The 20,397-nt window shown below is 38.8% G+C and overlaps 1 protein-coding gene across 2 annotated transcripts in view; it reads right to left on the bottom strand.

Annotated features, from left to right (window-relative positions):
* Window positions 1–20,397, bottom strand: part of EZR (ezrin) — a 51,347-nt gene that overhangs the window by 25,867 nt on the left and 5,083 nt on the right. The gene's annotated exons all lie outside the window — the stretch shown is intronic.

Raw genomic sequence — 20,397 nt, forward strand, 5'->3', positions numbered from 1 at the left:
GAAAGCAAGCAAGCTTACTGGAAACCAGAAAAAAAAATGACAAGCAAAATGGCACATATTCTATCAATGCAAACATGTGAGATCTATCTAGACAAAAGTAAAATGCAAAAATGAAAGTAGTATTAAAGAGCACAGGAAACTGAGGTTGTGGTGACGAGAGGGCCTTAAAATGTTTTTATTTAATATTGCCATATACGTGTGATTAAAAACTTATTTAAGGTAGTTTTCAAATTTATCACTAGAGAAAACCCAGATTTACTAAGCATATGAAAAACACTCAAATCTGACTACTTTGTCACTGCCCCAAAGGAAAATAGCAGAACCACACAGCAACTGTAATGCTTAAATTTAAGAAATACCTGTTTCTCACCACTTTTCAAGTGAAACATATAGAAGCTAGAGAGACACCTATCCTGGCTTCTCTCTAACATGGGCATAAATATAAGGAGGATGTAGATTAACTGCGCCAGTATTTACATGACAGAGTATCCAGCCAGGGCACCAGACACATTGAACACTCACCAAACGTTACCTGCTATTTCAGGAACAGAGTTAGTCTTTATGAAACATTTCTTTGCCCTATCATTAAGAGTGTGATAATTGAGAGATCCTCTGATACACATTCAGAATGCCTTAATGGCTCTCTGATATTACTAGCATGGAAAAGTAAGGCATCATTTTCCAGATTTTTATTTATTTCATTTTATTTATTTTTTTGAGACAGGGTCTCTGTCACCTGGGCTAGAGTGCAGTGACATCATCGTAGTTCACAGCAACCTCAAACTCCTGGGCTTACACAATCCTCCAAACTCAGCCTCCGGAGCAGCTGGGACTACAGGCACCTGACACTACACTGGCTAATTTTTCTGTTTTTGTAGAGACAGGGTCTTGCTGTTGCTCAGGCTGGTCTCAAACTCCTGGGCTCAAGGGATCCTCCTGCCTCGGCCTCCCAAAGTGCTGGGATTATACGCATGAGCCACTGCATCTGGCCCATTATCCAGATTTTTTAAAAAAGGTTTTTCCCCAATCTCAAGTCTACAAATTAAAGAACTAAAGTTTACTGAGAAGCAAGAATAGACATGTTTTCAAGTCGTTAATCATATTAAAATATAAAAACCTAAGTTTCTTTCATATCCTCCTGGCAATAATTTTTTTTCTTTAAAAAGAACAACAACAACAAAAATCACAAAAGGCTGCTATGAAGCATAAAATAAAGCGAGCATCTCTCTCAATTATGGTTGAGGACACATACCAGAGATGGGAAAAACAGCCCCAAAGTCAGATATTCCAATAGCAAACTCGGCTCCAAATTACATACACAGAAGCCAACAAGACGTATCGTATTCAAAACTAAAGCACAGGGGAGGAGCTGACAAAGGCAGGGCACCGGGTGTGCTGTGCTTTTCTTTCTCTTTCTATGGATTCAGAATCTGAACCAAGTAATGCGGACTGAAGGCCACTACCTGGTTAAGACAAACATAAAAAAAGACCAGAGTCTATGCATAGGAGATTTTAGACTCTAAATTCTAAATTTTGATCACTTATAAATTTGAGGACAGTGAGAAAATGTCATCTCCTGAAACCAAAGCTAATAAGTAACATTAAAAAGGTGATATTAACCATTTTGCAAACTGATTAACAGGAATTTGGAATAAGCTATTTTAAGGTTCTGAATCAGGTTCATATTTGACTCAAAGTTCACACAACTCTTTGAAAAAGTAACTAGTAAAATGAATACTTTTACTGGGGTTGCCTATAATAACCCAGTAGTGTGTAGAAGGCGAACTTAAAAATTAAGCTCATTGGCCAGTGCAGTAGCTCACGCCTGTAATCCTAGTACTCTGACTCTGGTAGGCCAAGGCAGGAGGATTGCTTAAGATCAGGAGTTAGAGACCAGCCTGAGCCAAGAGTGAGGTCCCATCTCTATTAAAAATAGAAAAATTAGCTTGGCTTTGTGATGAGACCCTGTACTCCCAGCTATTTATTTAGGAGGCTGACGCAGGAGGATCACTTGAGCCCAGGAGTTTGAGGTTGTAGTGAGCTATGATGATGCCACTGCACTTTACCCAGGGTGACAGAGCAAGACTCTATCTCAAAGAAAAAAAAAAAAATTAAGCTTTTTGAAAACGTCTGCATAAGTCAACAAATCTATGCCTCCCATCAAAAGGACTTAATCTAAGCACTGACAATTTCAACACAAGTCATTCTGCCAAGTTTTAGTCAGTCTGATATTTCCACAAAATTCTTTACCTATGTTCCAAAAGCCATGGGAAACCATGACATATGGATAACCTCAAAGAAAGGTGGCAAGCCTGAAGATCAGGTAGTTGTTCTGGCACTGAAATAATAAAATTGGGACCAGCAGTAGGAGTCCACTGGCTCTGTCAAAAGGAGTAATTCCTAGTTCTCATTTGGGGACATACCAAATTTTTCTTACTTTAAGAAACCTCCTTAAAATGAAAAAAAATCAAGTTAATTCTAATATATGTATATATTAATATATAGTGCATGCTCTACAATCTTTATATAGAGGTTAGACAGGAGTACTCCTGAAATCTAAACAGTTGAATGAATACTATGTTAACAATCAATGCCCAAGCTGCTTTAAGTTAACGAGTATGTCATTACCCTACTAATGTTTCCCACTGGGGGTGCTACTGGCATTCCAGACAGCACAAGTGTTCATTCTGGAAAACCATTCTAAGCACTGGGGAATGTTTCCCATCCCCGAGTCCATTGCTAAACACAGGTGTCCCCCAGTCATTGGAACATCTAAAAGCAACACCCTCCTCCCATTTCCAAATGCTTTCTAGGGAAAAGGGAGGGGTTCCTCTCCAGATTAAGGACCACACAGTATGGCAATGCTTTTTATTCTATGCCATGTTTCATGTTTAGAAAGACTATGAAGATTATTTTCAATTTTATAGATAAAATAATGTGCTGCGATGTAGCATATTAAAATGAGACATTTACTCAGATGGCAGGACCATTTATATACATACTTTGGTCTACCTACCCAGAGGCTTGAAAGAAATCAGGCTTTATCGACTGAGAAAGCAAATCTATTAATAAATCCCAACTCTCCTTTTTATTACTGCAGTATTAGGTTTCTATGGTAAGCAATTGTTTTTAGTGAACTCTTCATACTTGGATGCCAGGTGAATCTTGTATGTGCAATAGTGCCACAGAAATAAAGTGGGACTGTATGGTTCTGATATACATGAGGATGGCCCCACAAAAAACTGAAGTCCATGGGCTTAAACAGACCACCACACAAATCCAAACTATGTGCAAACACCGGACAAAAGAGTGCATGGTTTGCAATTTTTATTGTCTTGGTAATTCTGCCTAGATCACACACTATTATCAAAGACAATATTCACTAAAGGCAGCACAATCACATGTGTGGTATACGTAAGTGCATATAATATGCAGTTATCTAAAAACATTGTTAACACTCTACTTTGTTTGGGGGGTGGTGGTGATTAAAGTTTAATTTTGATCATGTACCTCCCCCATATGCACACATAAAGAACTATGTGGTTGATGGGGTAGATGATAATTTAATAATTCATATCTTCCCTCCAAATGCTACTCCATTTGAAGCTAAGACACAAAGCCATATTTGGAATTCTAAAATGTTAAAACATTTAAGGTACATACACTACTATTTATCATGGACATTTATAAATTTAGATATGGGGGTTAAGTAGCACTCTATAGATTAAAAATATTTTTAATATTTAATATACAGTCTTCTTACAGTTACATATTGTTCAGAATTTTAGAATAAGATGACTTACCTTGGGCAGAAATCAGGGAAATTAGGTTATTAAAGATGCCTGGAGCTCTCAAAGAAAATGAGGTTTTAATGAATTTATGTATATTTGTCATACTGATCATATTTAGCAGAAAAATCTTTCCTCTTTTTTTGCCCCAGACAGTAGCCTAGCTTAGTAGGTGAGTTGTGTTTTGATTTAAATAGGAAAGGTGAGTTTCTGATATGTTACTAAAATCAGTATATGCTACTGGTCCATGGTTTTTAAAGAGAAATGCCTAAAAACAAAAATAGGAGTGAATTTAATTTCTAAAAAAAGAACTAAACAAACTGGACATTAAAACTTAAATTTAAGCAAAATTCTTTTTATTATAATTGACTAGAGTATTTGTACCTGGCCACTTGAATTTATAATGCATGTATTATTTAATATCAGGATTTAACACATAAACCTATCTTTGCTTTTTTAATGAAGTTAATGAAAACCTAATTGTAATATTGTCTCTACCCTCACTTTAATAATCTACTATTCTTAAAAATTCTATTTGTTATTATTATTATGGGATAGCTCAACTCAAAACTTACCATATAATACAGTGATGAACAATACAGCTTTATTCTATTGTTCCATGGCCACAGACTGCAAGCCCAACCCCCACCTAACATGCCCTTAGGAGTCATTCAATCCACAAACGCCAATTAAATACAGGCACCATGGTGGGTGCTGTGAGCAGAGAGAGGAGTTAGCCCTCCCCTGCCCTTGAGGGGCTTACGAATTAACATAGAGATGTCTCAAATGGCTATCACATACCACAGTGGATCCCGAATCTGACTCACCCTTAGAATCCCCAGAGGAGCTTTCCGAACACCAGGAATCTGTATTTTTAAAAGTCATTCAAGTGATTTTGAGGACAGGCCAAACGTGGGGATCACTGGAATGCAAGAGCATGGGATCTGGAATGCCTGGGTTTGAGAACCGGCTCTATAACCAAGGGGACCCAAGCGGACGACTTCCTGCCACTGGGCCTCAGTCACCTGATCTACGGAGAGCACGTGGACTTAGACTGATGGGCTGAGGCCCTTGTCCACTCTGAAATGCTAGGTCTAGGTCACCAAGTCACCGGCCAGGTGTGTTGCACTGCTATCAGACAGTGGAGCTTAGAGAGTTTGGTGTGAAGGGCCTCCTTCTTAGGGGACGTGGGCTGATGGAATGGGATGTCCAATAAACATCATCTGACCACCAGGAGATAAATAACTCACTAGAATGCTAGTAGTAAAGGCTGGCTAGAAGATTGTACATCTATGCTCACTTTCCAGAGGGAACATACCTCTCCAGTCAGACACACAATGGCACAGGTGTTACTGCTCCAATGCAACTGACATTAAAGGTGTCAAACCCCAATCTGTTTTGTTTTTAATACACTCAACAACTATTCACCTTATTAAAACGAAATAAACCCCAATGTCCTCTTTGCTCATTCCTTTGAGCAGCTGAGGGGTTGTGCCCCCAGCTCCTCAGGCCAAACCTGCACCGCCCCTCATTGGTAATATGAAGTGGCTGGGGACCATTTTATATGCCAGGGATCTTCTAACTCTAACATTCTATAACTTAAAATTATCTTTTGTGGTTTGTGACACCATCCCAAGCCCGTGGTTGTGTAGTTCTCCGAGAAATTATTTGACCTTGAAAGGGAAAGGGTCAAAAAGGGGATGAAGTGAGGGCAGTGCTTTGAGATCACATAAGTCTGGAGTGGTTAAGTTGGGGCTTTCTGTTGCTTTTTTATTTAGCTGAAAAGCTTTTTTGTGTCTTTGCTATGTCAATGCGGTGCAGAAGTCCAGGCTTCCCAGATTGTTCTGCCCTTAGAGGTTTTTTCCCCACAGAGCATCCCAAAGAATCAGTATTTTTCAGAATATACTTTGGAAAATGTGATTTAAGTTTTCCCACTTTAATTTTTATTGAGAGACAAGGTTGCCCAGGCTGGAGTGCAGTGGCATGATCACAGCTCACTGCAGCATCCAACTCCTGGGCTCAAGCGATTCTTCCACCTCAGCCTCCCAAGTAGCTGGGACTGCAGGTGTGAGCCACCACTGGCTATTTTTTTTTTTTTTTTAAATAGAGACGAGGTCTCACTATGTTGTTCGGGCTGATCTTGAACTCCTGGCCTCAAGTATTCCTCCTGCCTCGGCCCCCAAAGTGCTGGGATTACAGGTGTGAGCCACTGCACCCAGCCTTTCCCAGTTTAATTTTATCAAAATGGTATCTAAAGTGCCTTCTAAGAGTCTGAGGAATGAAAAAAAGATACTGAGTTGACAAGTGAATACTGTATTCTAATCCATGAATAATTGCTGGATTTCCTCACTTTGGTAAATAAATCTACTCATGCAAATTTTCCTTTGGGAAGTGACCATTCCTCTTGAAATGCTTGACTCTAGGTTTAAGACTACCTCTACGGTCTCATTTTTTACACAATAAATTCAAACTGTACTAAAAACCTGAGACAGGAGGGAAAAGTCCAAGATCAATTCCTCCACAAACATTACAAGCAAGCAACCATTTGAGTCTTAGGCAAAAGAACCAGATTTAATTTTAGTAGCCAGAATAATGCAGGAAAAAAGTTTGCCGTATTTTTTTTTTTTATGTACTCAAGAACTAGGAAAACAGAAAATAAAAAGGGAAATTCAAATGGGAGCATTTGAATGTTTGAATTTCAGGCAGTGGATTCAGTGGTAACAGATTAATCCCTGTATTATCACACCTGCATTTACTCAAAAATTAGTCTGAGTAGAGCTATCCAACCACCAGTAAGATTACATTGAGAGCTTGACCTTCCATATCGTTTAAAATGTCAGTGCTGTTTTCCAACATTCCAGCCCTCCTCCAAAGGTGCCAATTCAGCAACTTTTAACAGCTTTCAAATATTTGGATAAGACCTTTCAAATGCTTAGAAATCTACTTCCTCTGATGGGAAGTACATACAATAAACTTTCCCCCACAAAAGGGAGTACGACAGGAAAAAATTCTCACAACTGATGATAAATGAATTACAAAAGTTTTTAAGATGCTATTTTGGTTCACTTAATTGGAATTGGGGACAATACTGTATTTTGATTTTCGTGTTGAGTAATTATGTACTCTTTTTAATAACTGCTTTCATGAAATACAATGTACCATAAAATTCACTCATTTAAAATGTAAAATTCAGTGATTTTTAGTTTATTCACAGAGTTATGCAACCAACAGTGCTATCTAGTTTTAGACTATCTTAACACCCCAGAAGAAACCCCATGCCTGCTAGCAGTCACTCCTCATTACTCCTAATTCCCCAGGCCATGGCCACCACCAACCTACTTTCCATCTCTATGGATTTGCCTTTTCTGGACATCTCATATACACAGAACATTAGAATATATGGTCTTTTGTGACTGGCTTCTGTCGCATGGCATAATGTTTTCAAGGTTCATTCACATTTAGCATGTGTCAACACTTCATGTCTTCTTTATTGCCCAACAATATTCCACCGTGTAATTTATCATTTTTGCCTATCCATTTAGTTGATGGACATTTGGTTGAGTATTTTGTTTATTAACTTGCTCCCTGTTGCTTTAGTGACTGGAAACAGGAAACAGTAGAAAAACAATGTCACTGGACTAGACTATGTATGGTCAATTTAATAAGAATAAAAAACCTGCAGGGAGAAACAAAGATGAAAGAAAAATGAACTTAAGTTCAAGTTTACTGTTTCTGTTTAAGAAAGTACCAGCTGCCAAACAAACGTGAACACGGCAGCAGCGTCCCGAGTCCTGCACTCCCGCTCACTGTCTCCTGCAGCTGTGGTGTTGGCACTCAAGACTGGCTTCTCCACGACTCCTGCAAGCCGAGTGCCTGTCAGAGCAGAGGTGAGAGCATGGCTTGCCTTTGGTGCTCTCCCTATCATATCATGCTCTTCTAAGATTTTAAGCAGGGACTTAGTCAGCTGATCACATTTAAGTCCAAAATGCACACAATAGTTAGCACTCAATTTAATCACCAAAACAAATTTCTTTAACTGAACACTTCCATTACATTCTAGATTTTCTTGGATTAGCATGCCTACAATCCTGTTCACTGCTGCTCCAAGTAACATGACAATACCAGACTTGTTTCATTTAGTCCACCGGGAGAAGAGGCGGCCTGACTCACACCCCTTCTAATCATTTAAGACGTGGCCGGCTGCACCTTTCCTGCTGCTGTTCATGGGCCCTCAATGCTCCCCTTAAGCCTGTGGGGCTCAAACTTGAACATGTAAAAGAATCACCTGGAGAGCTTATTAAAACAGTTTCCTGGGCCCCAGAGATTCTGAGTAGGTTGGGGGGCCCTTTAAATGTACATGAGGTGCAGGGCCAAGGCAACACTGTGATCACCAGTGCTTAAGGGAGACAGCCTCTCATGATGAAAATGCAATAAGCCACAACTTTCGCCAAGATTAATGTATTTACTTCTACTGAGTCATAATCCATCATGTAAAAATGTCTTTACTAAGTCTCCATTCACTAGTCCTAGAGGATAGGTATTCTTTAATGTTTCCCTGGATCACAATAGATGGACCCACATTTTTGTACTCTCTGGGTCCTGATCCCCTTGTTATCTCATTGCCTCTATGAACAATACGCCAACTGAATAAATCACAGCACTAGCTATGACATGACATGGTCATTTTCCACAAGTGCTGGCTAACAAATAACAAACTTCTATAAAACATTACCATTAACTTAGCAAACCTTAACCAGCTTAGTGCAGAAATGCAGACACTTGAATTCTGCCAAGGCAGGCAAAGCTGGAAAGCCACCAGAGGCAAGTGGATTGTTTGTGGGGGTTTTTTTTTTTTTTTTTTGCTCTTCTTTCTCTACATCACCAACCCTTTTTAGGGTGTCAGAGTATTGACTAGTATTTATAAGATATTAAATAACTGTGTTTCCACATCTTTACATAAATTAATGTAATGCTGCTCCCAGTAACAACTATTTACATAAAAAAACAAAATTACATAAACATAGTTGCAACTGAAAATCCAACCACCATATCTTATATTGCTATAGTTTCCAATAAGCACATAGTTAAAAGTGTTCAACTTTTACTCCAGAAAGGGAGTCTAAAAAATCACCCTCTTTTGTACCATTCTTTCATGGACAAAGGTGGCCAAACCATTCTTTCATGGACAAAGGTGGCCAAAATAAGAACAATGGTATGGCTGAGGTATTTTTCAAAATATTATCACACAGAGAGAATGCAAGTAAAATAGAAATGTGGTCCTTAAAACAGGATTTTTCATTAAGTGAATGTCATATATATAGGATACATATGTCACTTATGATATTAACCTGATATCTGACAAAGGCATCAACACAGCTTGTCAATCAAGTAAGCAGGCAGGGGCTCTTCGCTAAACCTTCCCACCAACAGCAGTAGGCACATGTCATTGCCACATGCCCAAAGGAAGGCTGGGCTAGAAGAAATTCCAGGGATATATTTAAGCTCTAGCTCTTACCCCCAGCCTTCTTAAAGTGTCCTTGCTTACCTTTAGAGAAGGTAGAAATAAGAGTACAAATGCATCCTACTAATAAAAGAACCGTGAGTTGTCTGCAATCCAACGGATGAAGATGTATAATACTGCTATTCCTTTCTATAAAGTTCTCTGTATCTTAAGTTATACCTAACCATCATTTTATATTGCCTTCTCTTTTAAGACTAAAGACGAATGTGAGAGTAAAGGTAAAGAAATCACTTGATTACTGGGCTTAGGAAAATTTTCAGATGCCCAAGGTCAACATCTAGCTCCACAAGTCTTGTAAAAAACACACAGAATTAATTACAACGAAATCGTCAGGCAAGTCAGTAAAATTTCTGTACATCATTTTGCCTGTAGCACGATAAACCAACAAAGAAATATGGGTAGGATAGACACACACTCATATTTTGATAAAGGTTTTCATGTAATTATATAGTACTGGGATATATACTAGCCATTTATTGCCTAATAAGAATAATAAAATCATCAAGTCTTAGAGCTCCCAAGAGTCTACTCGACACAACCCTGATAACCACTGGACAGCACTCCCACACAGGTCAAAGTGCTAGTTCGTAGTTTTCAGCTACTCCTCTAACTTTGCTAGGAATCATGATGGCTAGTCACGCTATTCCCAGGAATATAAAGTATTAAAAGTCACTAAGAAACAGATCAACAGGAATATAAAGTATTAAAAGTCACTAAGAAACAGATCGACAGGAATATAAAGTATTAAAAGTCACTAAGAAACAGATCGAGTTGCAGAACCTTGAGCAAAGGCTGGTGTTGCTGCTCTCTGATCTCCTGGTGCCCATCATGGAGCTGTAGGCATTCTGCCCCGTGACAGTGGTCGTTCCCCAGCAGAAGAATTCAAGTTTGGCTACATATGGATTGACCCTGACAGTTAACAGAATGACTAAATTCCCTATAGGCAGTTATCTATCAGGAAACTAAATCAACCCACCACCAATGTAGTGCCTTCCAAATTAAAACAATCCTGCCTCCCACCCATTCCTTTTTGAGGGAAGTGTAAAAAAGCATTGATTGGATGGTATTTGCCCAGGTGCTAATTACTAATGAACAGCAAAGCCATAGAGTTCAATGTCAAAGGTGTCAACTCTTTGGAAAACCACGAAGCTGTAATTAGACCTTCTTAGTTCAGTTTAAGCACAGTCCCTATTTAATTTCAGGAAATGCAAGTATAAATTTTAACTTGAATAAAAAAAAAAAAGATAACTTTCACTGTTTCAAATTTTAACTGCCAGCAAGTCTAGCAGAAAGTGAGGTTAGACAAATCCCATGAATTTTTGTTATGTTTTTCATGATGCATTCTGCTCATATTCACATCTAAATATTTATAAATACCTTATAATAATTTAGTTCTACTGGCATACTTGTATACTTCTATACTTGATTACGGTAAGTTAGGTTTTTGTTTGTTTAAAGCACAAAAAACTATACCCGGTATGGTATACCCCCTGCCTAGGGCAACCAAGCTGCATCCTGTTTCCAAGGGGCGGGACACAGGCAGGTATGCCAGGCTCTGCTTGGGCCACATCCCTTACCCTGGGATCCTCCTGAAGCCAGAGGTAGGAACTAACCTCATTTCACAGAGAAGCCAAGAGCACTTGAAGGAACTTTTTGGGAAACTTTAATAATGAAAAATAACACTACATAACCCTCATCTCCTCTTCTAAACTGTTCTTATTCCCTCTCTCTGCTAGCACCACTAGGCTAAGTTTAAAACATAAAAGCTAAATTCTTATTATGCAGTAGACAATAACAGGGCGAAGTATTAACATAGAAGCTGGGGCTTGAAATTTCCTATTAACTTTTTTTCCAGGTATCTACAAGATGTTACATTTTTATGTTATATAAATGTATATGTTTTAAGTAGAACAATTAAAATAGTGATTAAGTGTGACTATCTGTAGAGTGACTCTAAATGAGCATTGCTTGGTAAGAGGTGTAAGGTCAGATATGGCTGAGGAAACTGAGGCCCAGAAAAGTTTAAGCAACTTCCTCAACTTCTGGTTGAGCTACCAAAAATATTTATATTTGTATAGTTCTTTAATGCTATTCCTAAAGTTATATCTTTAAATTTAAGTCAATGGTTTTAAGTTTTTTAATTGAAAAGTCTGTACTTCCAAATTCTAAGGTGAAATGTAAAATATTATACATATATAAAGAGTCCAGATGAACTAATAGCCATCCCGTAATTTCAAGAACATGTAATGAAATCTCAAATCCTTCCTTAGAGGCTCCTTTTGCCTCTATAAGTAAGCCACGTCCTGCCCCCAGACCCACTTCCTGTCAAACCAAGGCTGTTTAACAAACACAAAAAGCTGACAAACCAGTCCTGTTTGCACTCATTATAATCAGAGAAAATCATGACCTGAGAATTAGAAGGGAACTTTCTGAGCATTCACATTAAAGAGAGGGTCACTTCAAAACCAGGCTGGGAACAGTTTGTGCTGAGGCCTCTCTACTGTTCATGGGCTAGGGGACTGCTTCTGGGAGGCAGGAATTGCTTTCCATAGATCTGACAGATGAAATGATTGCTAGCTGTAACCCAAGTTCCAAGTCTGTACTGCACTGTAAAAACACTGGTGGGCCTTTTCTAATCTACTAATGGCGTGTGAAAATAATGCTTCCGACACTTCTTAGTTATTAATTTTAGACCCTCTTTTTATGAGTATCTGTAACTAGGCACCAACTTTTTCCACACCAGGAAAGACATACATTATATTTGTAAATCTACTATGGGAACTAACCTAGAATTCTTAGATACCACTTTACATAGGAAAGGAGAAAGAAATAAAAGGATGTTACATTCTGCAAAGTTACATTCTTTCCAAAAACACAAATAACCTACATCCTTCTCATCTCTCCACGCCAAGGCAGGCAAAATAAATTCTTGTTCAAGGTCACTTTACCTAATAAACTCATGCAGTCTTGATTCTGTAACACGGGATTTCAGTTTTACTAGGTGTGTCATACATACTTCAACACCAATTTAGTTCACTGAAATGTGAAGTTAATTATATAAACTTAGGATTCCATAAAAGACAAAAGCAAGGGACAAGGCCAAGATGGCTACTACATGTTACAATGGTTTTTAATTCTAGGCTCACAAAACATAGAAAACAAAAAGGTATATAGACTAAACTTCAATACCGACCTGGAAAGCACTATTTCTTTGTGAATTTAGAAGTCTGTGAAGAGTTTTTCCTTACCAATCTGGGGAGAGTATAGGAAAAAATGAAAATGTCCTTGGCTAACCTGTTGTTTTACAGACAGTATAAAATAAACCATACTTAAATCTTATACTATTTCTGAGATAAATCTTTGCCCCTAATTAAGATCACATAGCGGTAATATTTTGTAGTTAAAAAACATTTCTCCTATAAAGAGCTTAGACAAGATTTGACCTTGCCCAAGAAGTTTACTTTTGCCATCCAGCAAAAAATAATTAGAGCCAAGACCTCAATAACGTTTTAAAATACAAACTAAATCAGTAAGCTGACAAGATCTGAAGAAGCAAACCCCACCAAAACATACTTTTTAAACCACTCCTGCTTCTGAAATTATACAAAATTAAAAAAAAACAAAAAACAAAAAAAACTCAACTTCTACTTTGTCACAAATATGTTACATCTAGAATAGGATTATAATCTGCGGATAATTACTTAACTGGGAGAGGACCACATGGTGCTCACTTCACAACCCTATCTATCACTCACCCCAACCCCAACTCGAGCTCCTGGTCTGCTGTATTTCCTCCTCCCCACGCCCATCCACAGCCCCAGTACACAGAGTGTACATTCATCCCTTAAAATGGCTACATAAAACCCCACTACTAGATGTCCCATATTTCATTACATTTATTTCCAATTTTTTTTTTAATCTCGCTCTGTCGCGCTGGCTAGAGTGCAGTGGCATCATCATAGCTCACTGCAACCCCAAACTCCTGGACTCAACTGATCTTCCTGCCTCAGCCTCCCCTATAGCTGGGACTACAGACACATGCCACCACAGCTGGCTAATTTTTTCTATTTTTACTAGAGATGGGGTCTCACTCTTGATCAGGCTGGTCTCGAACTCCTGAGCTCAAGTGATCCTCCCGCCTTGGCCTCCCAAAATGCTAGGATTACAGGCATGAGACACTGCGCCCAGCCCATTTCCAATTTTCAAGTCTAAGAAAGTTGCTATTAAGCCAATGACTTGTTCCCAGTTGGGTCACAGCACTCGTCCCCTCCCCTCAATCTGCCCCCCCCCAAGAATCTTAGGAATACAGAATAAGAGTGGAACTACCTGGGAACAAACAGTTGTATGTGTTTCCAAGTCAGCTGCAATTTTGACGAAAGACCTCCTTTAACACATTAGCTGCCATACGAGTTGTATTTAACTCACTCTAGTTTTGACCCCGGGGCCTCATGAAGCATATATAACTCACACATCTCTACCTTGGGAGCCTCGTGGTGCACAGGAGACTGAGGCTGCCATGCTGTAGCATACATGTTATGTGATGGGCGGCCCCCTGGGCAAAACCCTGCAGAAATTTTTCATTAACTTAGAAAGGATAATTTTGTTTTCTAAGTTTTTATTCTATTTTCATAATAAAACATCATGGCCCCAAGGGAAAACTTTGTTTTTTTTTTTTTTTTTTTTGGTTGGTAGTCAATTACGTTAAAACATGTGCATGGAGGGCAAGATGGCCCAGTTGGGATTAAATCTCATTCGATCCAGAACACAAAGGTCGCCCAAGACACTGTGGTGCTACCTCAGGGATCCTTGGAGAACCGCTCACTGTGCTGCAGCAGTGGGGGACAGGGGACTTGCCCTCTCACTGGGATCCTCCTGACCCAACACTCAGGCATTTTGTGATGAGCAAAAGTGAAGACTTTTTCCCTTTCTATCCCTGTAACATGCTATTAAAAAGCAAATTTTCTATTATGGAAAATTTGAAACATTCACAAAAGTAGAGAGAATGAATAGTACAATGAGCCTCCTCATACTCTCCTTCAGCTTCAACACCATTAACTTTCTAGCACTCTTCTTTCATCTACTCTTTCTACCACTTTAAAAAAAATGTTTTGCGGGCATATTTTAAGGCCATCATACATTATTTCACTTGTACAATCTTTGATATGTAACTTTAAAGGACTTTGAAAAATATACATAACCATAATATCACTATCATATTCAAAATATCTTAAAACAATTCTATAATAAAGTTCAGTATATATTTAATTTTCCCCCATTGCTTTGAAAGTATCTTTTTATAGTTGACTTGTTGAAATTACAGAATGCATTTTTGCCACCTTGTTATCACACTTTATCTCCACATTGCTTTGTTCAGCCAGGTTCTTAATAAAACATCCAGTTTTCTCCACTCTATCTCCCCCATCTAAATCCACTTAAGAGTCTCACCCAAACAGCAATGTATTACGTAAGGGAATACTTCAACATCCCAGAAGCAACACCCTTAATTATTTAACTGAGGCAATGAAACACACCTTAATGAGAACACTGGATGAATGTACACAGTAACATATGTATTTCATAAATAGTGACTCTAATCTCATACTTATGCTCTATGCTTTAACCAAGTGACCTATGGTTCAATTTTCTCTTTGAAAACATAAGGAACAAGGCTGGATCTCTTTCTAAGACATATTTTACAAGAAAACTATAGATGCAAACAATGGTGCAAAAGGCAAAACATTATCAAAACAATCAATTTCCCTGAACACAGCATCTGGAAGAATCTAAGTGTGTATGGCAAATGACGACCAAACCTATGTGAAAACAAGTTCTTGGAGAAAGATCATGGTTCATTGTCCAACGCAAGAGTGACTTACCAAAAATAACCAACAAAAACACGTCACGTGCTGCCCACTCATAAGGCACTTTGCCCAATAGTTCTAACTCTTCACCCAACGAAGAGTTAGTAAAAGAATGAAAGTAACTCTACCTCTTGGCAAAGACTGGATGAAAATCTACAGCAGCACTCTATCCGCTCCTTGACATTATATTAGCTATCAGTCTGTCTACAATGTAAGCTTCTTGAGAGCAGGTCTTTCCCTCCAGCAGGGGCTGAAGAAAACACAGCTCCCTTTACCACTCCAAACAGAAAGGCTGTTTTACTTAGTCAGACCTGCACCTACTTTCCCAGGGCATTTGGCCATTAGGAGAGGATGCAGTAACGTGCATTTAAGGCTGAAATACACATTAGCTGGAAACTGGTTCCACCATTCATTTGATGTGACCTTAAACCAAGGGTGTGGTAATCCCATAAAAGGCTCTTTTTGTTCACTGATGTATCCCCAGTACCTAAAAACCTGGCACACAGTAGTTACTCTACTTGTTGAATGAATGAATTTTATGGAGGGTTGTGGGTAGTGTTCACTGTGGCAGCAAAAAGACAAAAAGCAATGTAAAATCCTATTGCATTACTTTATAAGGCTGTTTAAGTTGGAGGAAAAGAATGACCATCATGAGATAGCAAAGCTTTTAATCAGATCAGAATTTAGCAGTTGCAAGAACCACACAGCCCTTACTGACCAGGCCCAGGCACAAGGCCAGGTGCTTCCTGTATGTCATCTCAGCAGCCCTTGCGGGTAGACATGTAGGATCTTGTTTACAGATGAGGAGGCAGAGGGAGGTGATCACCTGCCCAAGATCACCCACTAAGAGGCAGGTATGTTTACTTACCCAGTCATCCTCTACTTAAACCAAGAATTTGAAGTTTGTCCTAGAAACAGATAATGATGCTTTTTTTAAAATGTATTTTTCAATTAGAAACAGGGTCTTGCTCTGTCGCCCAGGCTGGAGTGCAGTAGAACGATCACAGCTCACTGCAACCTCTAATTAATTCCTGGGCTCAACTGATCCTCCTGCCTCAACCCCCCGAGTAGCTGGGACCTCAGGCACACACCACCACATCCAGCTGATTTTTAAATTTTTTGTAGAGATGGGGTCTTACTTTGTTGCTCTGGCCAGTCTCAAACTCCTGGCCTCAAGCAATCCTCCCACCTCAGCCTCCCAAGTGCTGGGATTACAGGTGTGAGCCACTGCACCCAGCTAGATGCTCTTTTTTAAAAAACCACCTGGCCTCTTGCTTTGCAGCTGGAAAGAAAGAGTGCAAATAAACAAGCATCTCCCATGGTTATAGGAAGAGATGAGTTCTATGAGGCATACTAAAGCAGGGCACGGGGTGGGCAGTGATGGAGCTCTGTTTTAGACAGGGTGGTCTGCAATGGGGATTCATTTACAAAACGTCTACAGCTAGAAATTGACATGTAGACTACAGTAGGTCAAAAGTTAATTTCAAATTATCAATAAAAAAGCAATTCATTTATGTAATATTCTCTTTCCAACTAAAACATCAGGTACAAATTGCTTTCTTTTAGAATATGCCAGAAATCTGTCATTATCCAATGGCTTAGCAAGTGTGACATAAGATACTACCACTTTCTCTATAGAAACAAAGAATCGCCACAAATACCTGCCTTGTTTAAAATATTACCTCAGCACCATCCATGCTTACTCCTTGGTGACAGTTTTTTACAATAGGCATCCATGCTCTGAGCCTACGAGGCACTTAACACTGGCTAACAAAACAGACTTTGTCCTCTGAGAACAATTTTTTAAAAATTGGAACCAATTTGGATGTGCTTCCAAATTTACTAGCCTAGCCATAAAATACACACAAGGTTATAACAAATGCTTAGCAATAATTGCTTATATCCTAGAAGCAGAGGTTGACAAGTTTGTTCAATAAAGGGCCAGATAGTAAATATTTTAGGCTTTGTGGGCCTTATCTGGTATCTGTTGCATGTTGTTGTTCTTAAAACAACCCTTCAAAATGTGAAAACCATTCTTAGCTGGTAGACTGTACAAAAACAGGCCACAGCCAGATTTGGCCTGCAGATGCTAGTTTGCTTATCCCATCCTAATGTAAAAACAATTATTTACAATATATGATAAAATTGACTGTTGACACAGGCACTTTTAAGTTGATCTTCTCTCAGGCAAAAACGGAAAATAAAACTAGGCTGTGGGAAGTGACTACGAACTTAACACAAAGATAAATAAAACTGATATACTGACTAGTTTGATCCTCTGTTCCTCTCTTTTATCAATAAAACTTGGGCCAAGGTCAGAAATTTTTTATTTTGCTCTTACGGTTTTCTCAAATACATTAGAAGGATAATTACTACACCAATGAAATTTTCCATTCCCTTTAAATAGCATTACCACTTATCTACAGGTGATAAAAAGGGCTTAATGAATAAAGAAAAGCAGAATCGAACAATTCTGTCCGAAATGCCCTTCTGCCCTCAGGCACTGGGGAGCTGGGAGCTTCCCACACCCCTCAACACTTACCCCAAGAGTCCCAGGACACCTTTCACCTTCTGTAAGGACCTCTATCACTATACCATACTATATTGCAATTTTGTGTTTACACATCTGCCTCCCCTGAGACTGAGCACTCTTTAAAGGCAAAACCAATCTTATTTTTATTGTCCCAGCAGGGAGCATATAACAGGGATTCAATACACGAGAAGGAACTCAAGCCACCAATAGGGAATTCAGATAACTAGAACATACGAAGGATGGAAAGAAGATAAAATTAGGGTGCTCCCTTTTACTAAACAACCCAAACATTTCATATTGCTGTTTCCCAGAGAAGGCCTACGGACAAACTTCATCTGGTTTATAGGAACCCAAAGTTTCAGCTAACAGCTTACACTCAAAAGTTTGTAAAACATATCCAGAGGAAAAAACACAAAAGAAACATAAAGCTTACAGCATTTGAAGATAAATTATTTGGATTTCACAGATAAAAGCTTTGTCTCAATTTTATGTTCTTTTCACTTAAAAACTTCTTTACTCCCATTTTACAGATGGCAAAACTGAGGTTCGCAGATGCTAAATGGCTTGCCCAAGTATGGGTAAGTAGTAAATTAGTTATGAAATTACTCTTTTTATGGTTTCTTTGCATTTTAATCTCATTTGGAAAAATAATGTGCTATACTTTATTCAAAAGTCTGTAAGTCACATTATAACAACACAATGGTTTTGTGTGGTTCTTTGAAAAACTATTTACAGAAGTCTGGAAAAAGATCTTTATGCTTTATGTCAACAGGTATGGATGGCAAATATGTTAGAAGGAAAACAATGCAACCTTTTGGTCTCTTCAATAAACATTCCACATTTAATTAGCAGCGGCAAACACACATTTAGTGCTTAAATTAAAAATTGGAGTAGTTGGGGAGTCCCAACTACTTTCATTTCATTTAAGTTACTACTTAAATGAAATATATAGTGTTACTACTTAAATGAAACAAAATACAAGGGAAAACTCAAAAGGCATTCGCCAACTTCAAAAGCAGACCGAATTTTATTGCTTCAGATTGCAGAGTTGAATCGTCTAAATAGTGTAAGCAGGCACACTGAACCATCCTAAAAATTTCCAAAAAGTGTAAGTCTAAGTAAAAAAAAAATTTTAAAGAGTTATAATTCACTAAGTGATACCGTTTTCCTTTCCCGAACAATAAGTATTAATAAAATTATTCAATATTTTGTTAGAAATCACAACACTATCATTTAAGGCACTTAACTAACAAAAGAGGCCAGTATGGAAGGAACAATAGAAGAAAAGAGGAACAAGGAATGGGATCTCTCACTTCCCCGTCATTTAACAGGGAATGTCTAGGCTCTTTTTGCCTTTAAAAACAAAGAGCCAAAATTTGAGAGATCACTGGTCACTGCCAAATTAATCTCTGCTACTGGACTTCCTGCAGAAAGAAGTTCAAATCAGGGGACACTATCTTGCATCTTAGCTGGCCTCGTCTACCCACCCAGCTATCTCCTGGTTCCCTGTCCCTAGCCATGCCCCGAATACCAATAGCACCCATCGCATTTAAGCTGGAACTTTTAAGGTGGTGGCTGGGCATCCACTCCTAAACCTGTGAGAGCATTCACCTGAATGGGTACTCTGGAATCTCACTGGGTTTTTTTTTTTTTTTTTTTGAGGCAGAGTAACTTGCAAACTCCTGGGTTCAAGCAATCCTCCTGCCTCAGCCTCCTGAATAGCTGGGACTACAGGCACATGCAACCACATCCGGCTTATTTTTTCTATTTTTCGTAGAGATGGGGTCCTGCTCTTGCACAGGCTGGTCTGGAACTCAAGCAATCCTCCCACTTCAGCCTCCCAGTGCTAGAATTACTGGCCTGAGCCAGTACCCCTGCCCTCACTGGGCTTCTTGACTGGGGTGCAGGAGAAAGGAATTTATAGAAACTGCTCTTTTCTTATTAAATAATCAGCAGTTCTCAAACTTTGGTGTGCATCAGAACCATCTGGAGAGCTTATTTAAAGCACAGGTACCCAGGGCACACCTCACCCTAGAGATGGAGAGTCATTAGTACTTTGAGGGAACAAGGAATTACATACACCAAAATTTGAGAACACTAAATTAACCCTAGCTTTATGTTGGTATAGTGTATACATACACTTAGGAGAAATGCAGAAGCTACTGCAATATTTTAATTTATTTGCATTTTAAAATACTATAGTTTAAGGAGTCTGGCACTTTTATATTTTGGGGGGCAGCGGTTATAATAATGAAAGAAAGCACACAGTCACAGATTTAATAACAACTGTACAAATCCAGACTCTCAGCCTTCTCCCACGCCTGGTCCTTTTCCAGGACTCCTTATCTTAGTGATGGCTCCACCATCCATCGATTATGCAAGCCAGAAACCAGAAGTCAGCCTGGTACTTCCCTTGGCCCAGCACATAAAATACATCATCAATCAAGTCCCATCAATTTCACCTCCCAAGAAGCTCCCTAAGGCATCCATTTCTCTATTCCCACCACTACCTCTGCTACTGCCTGAGCTACTTCAATGGTCATGGCATCCACTCTCGCCTCCTAATGATTCTTACATTAGAGACTGCAGTTGACTTTCTTTTTTTTTTTTTTTTACTTTTTATTTTTTATGATTTTTAAAAAAATTTTTTTATTTCAGCATATTACGGGGGTACAAATGTTTAGGTTACGTATA

Source organism: Propithecus coquereli, unplaced genomic scaffold (genome assembly GCF_000956105.1).
Source record: "Propithecus coquereli isolate 6110/MARCELLA unplaced genomic scaffold, Pcoq_1.0 Scaffold25, whole genome shotgun sequence".
Lineage (NCBI taxonomy): Eukaryota > Metazoa > Chordata > Mammalia > Primates > Indriidae > Propithecus > Propithecus coquereli.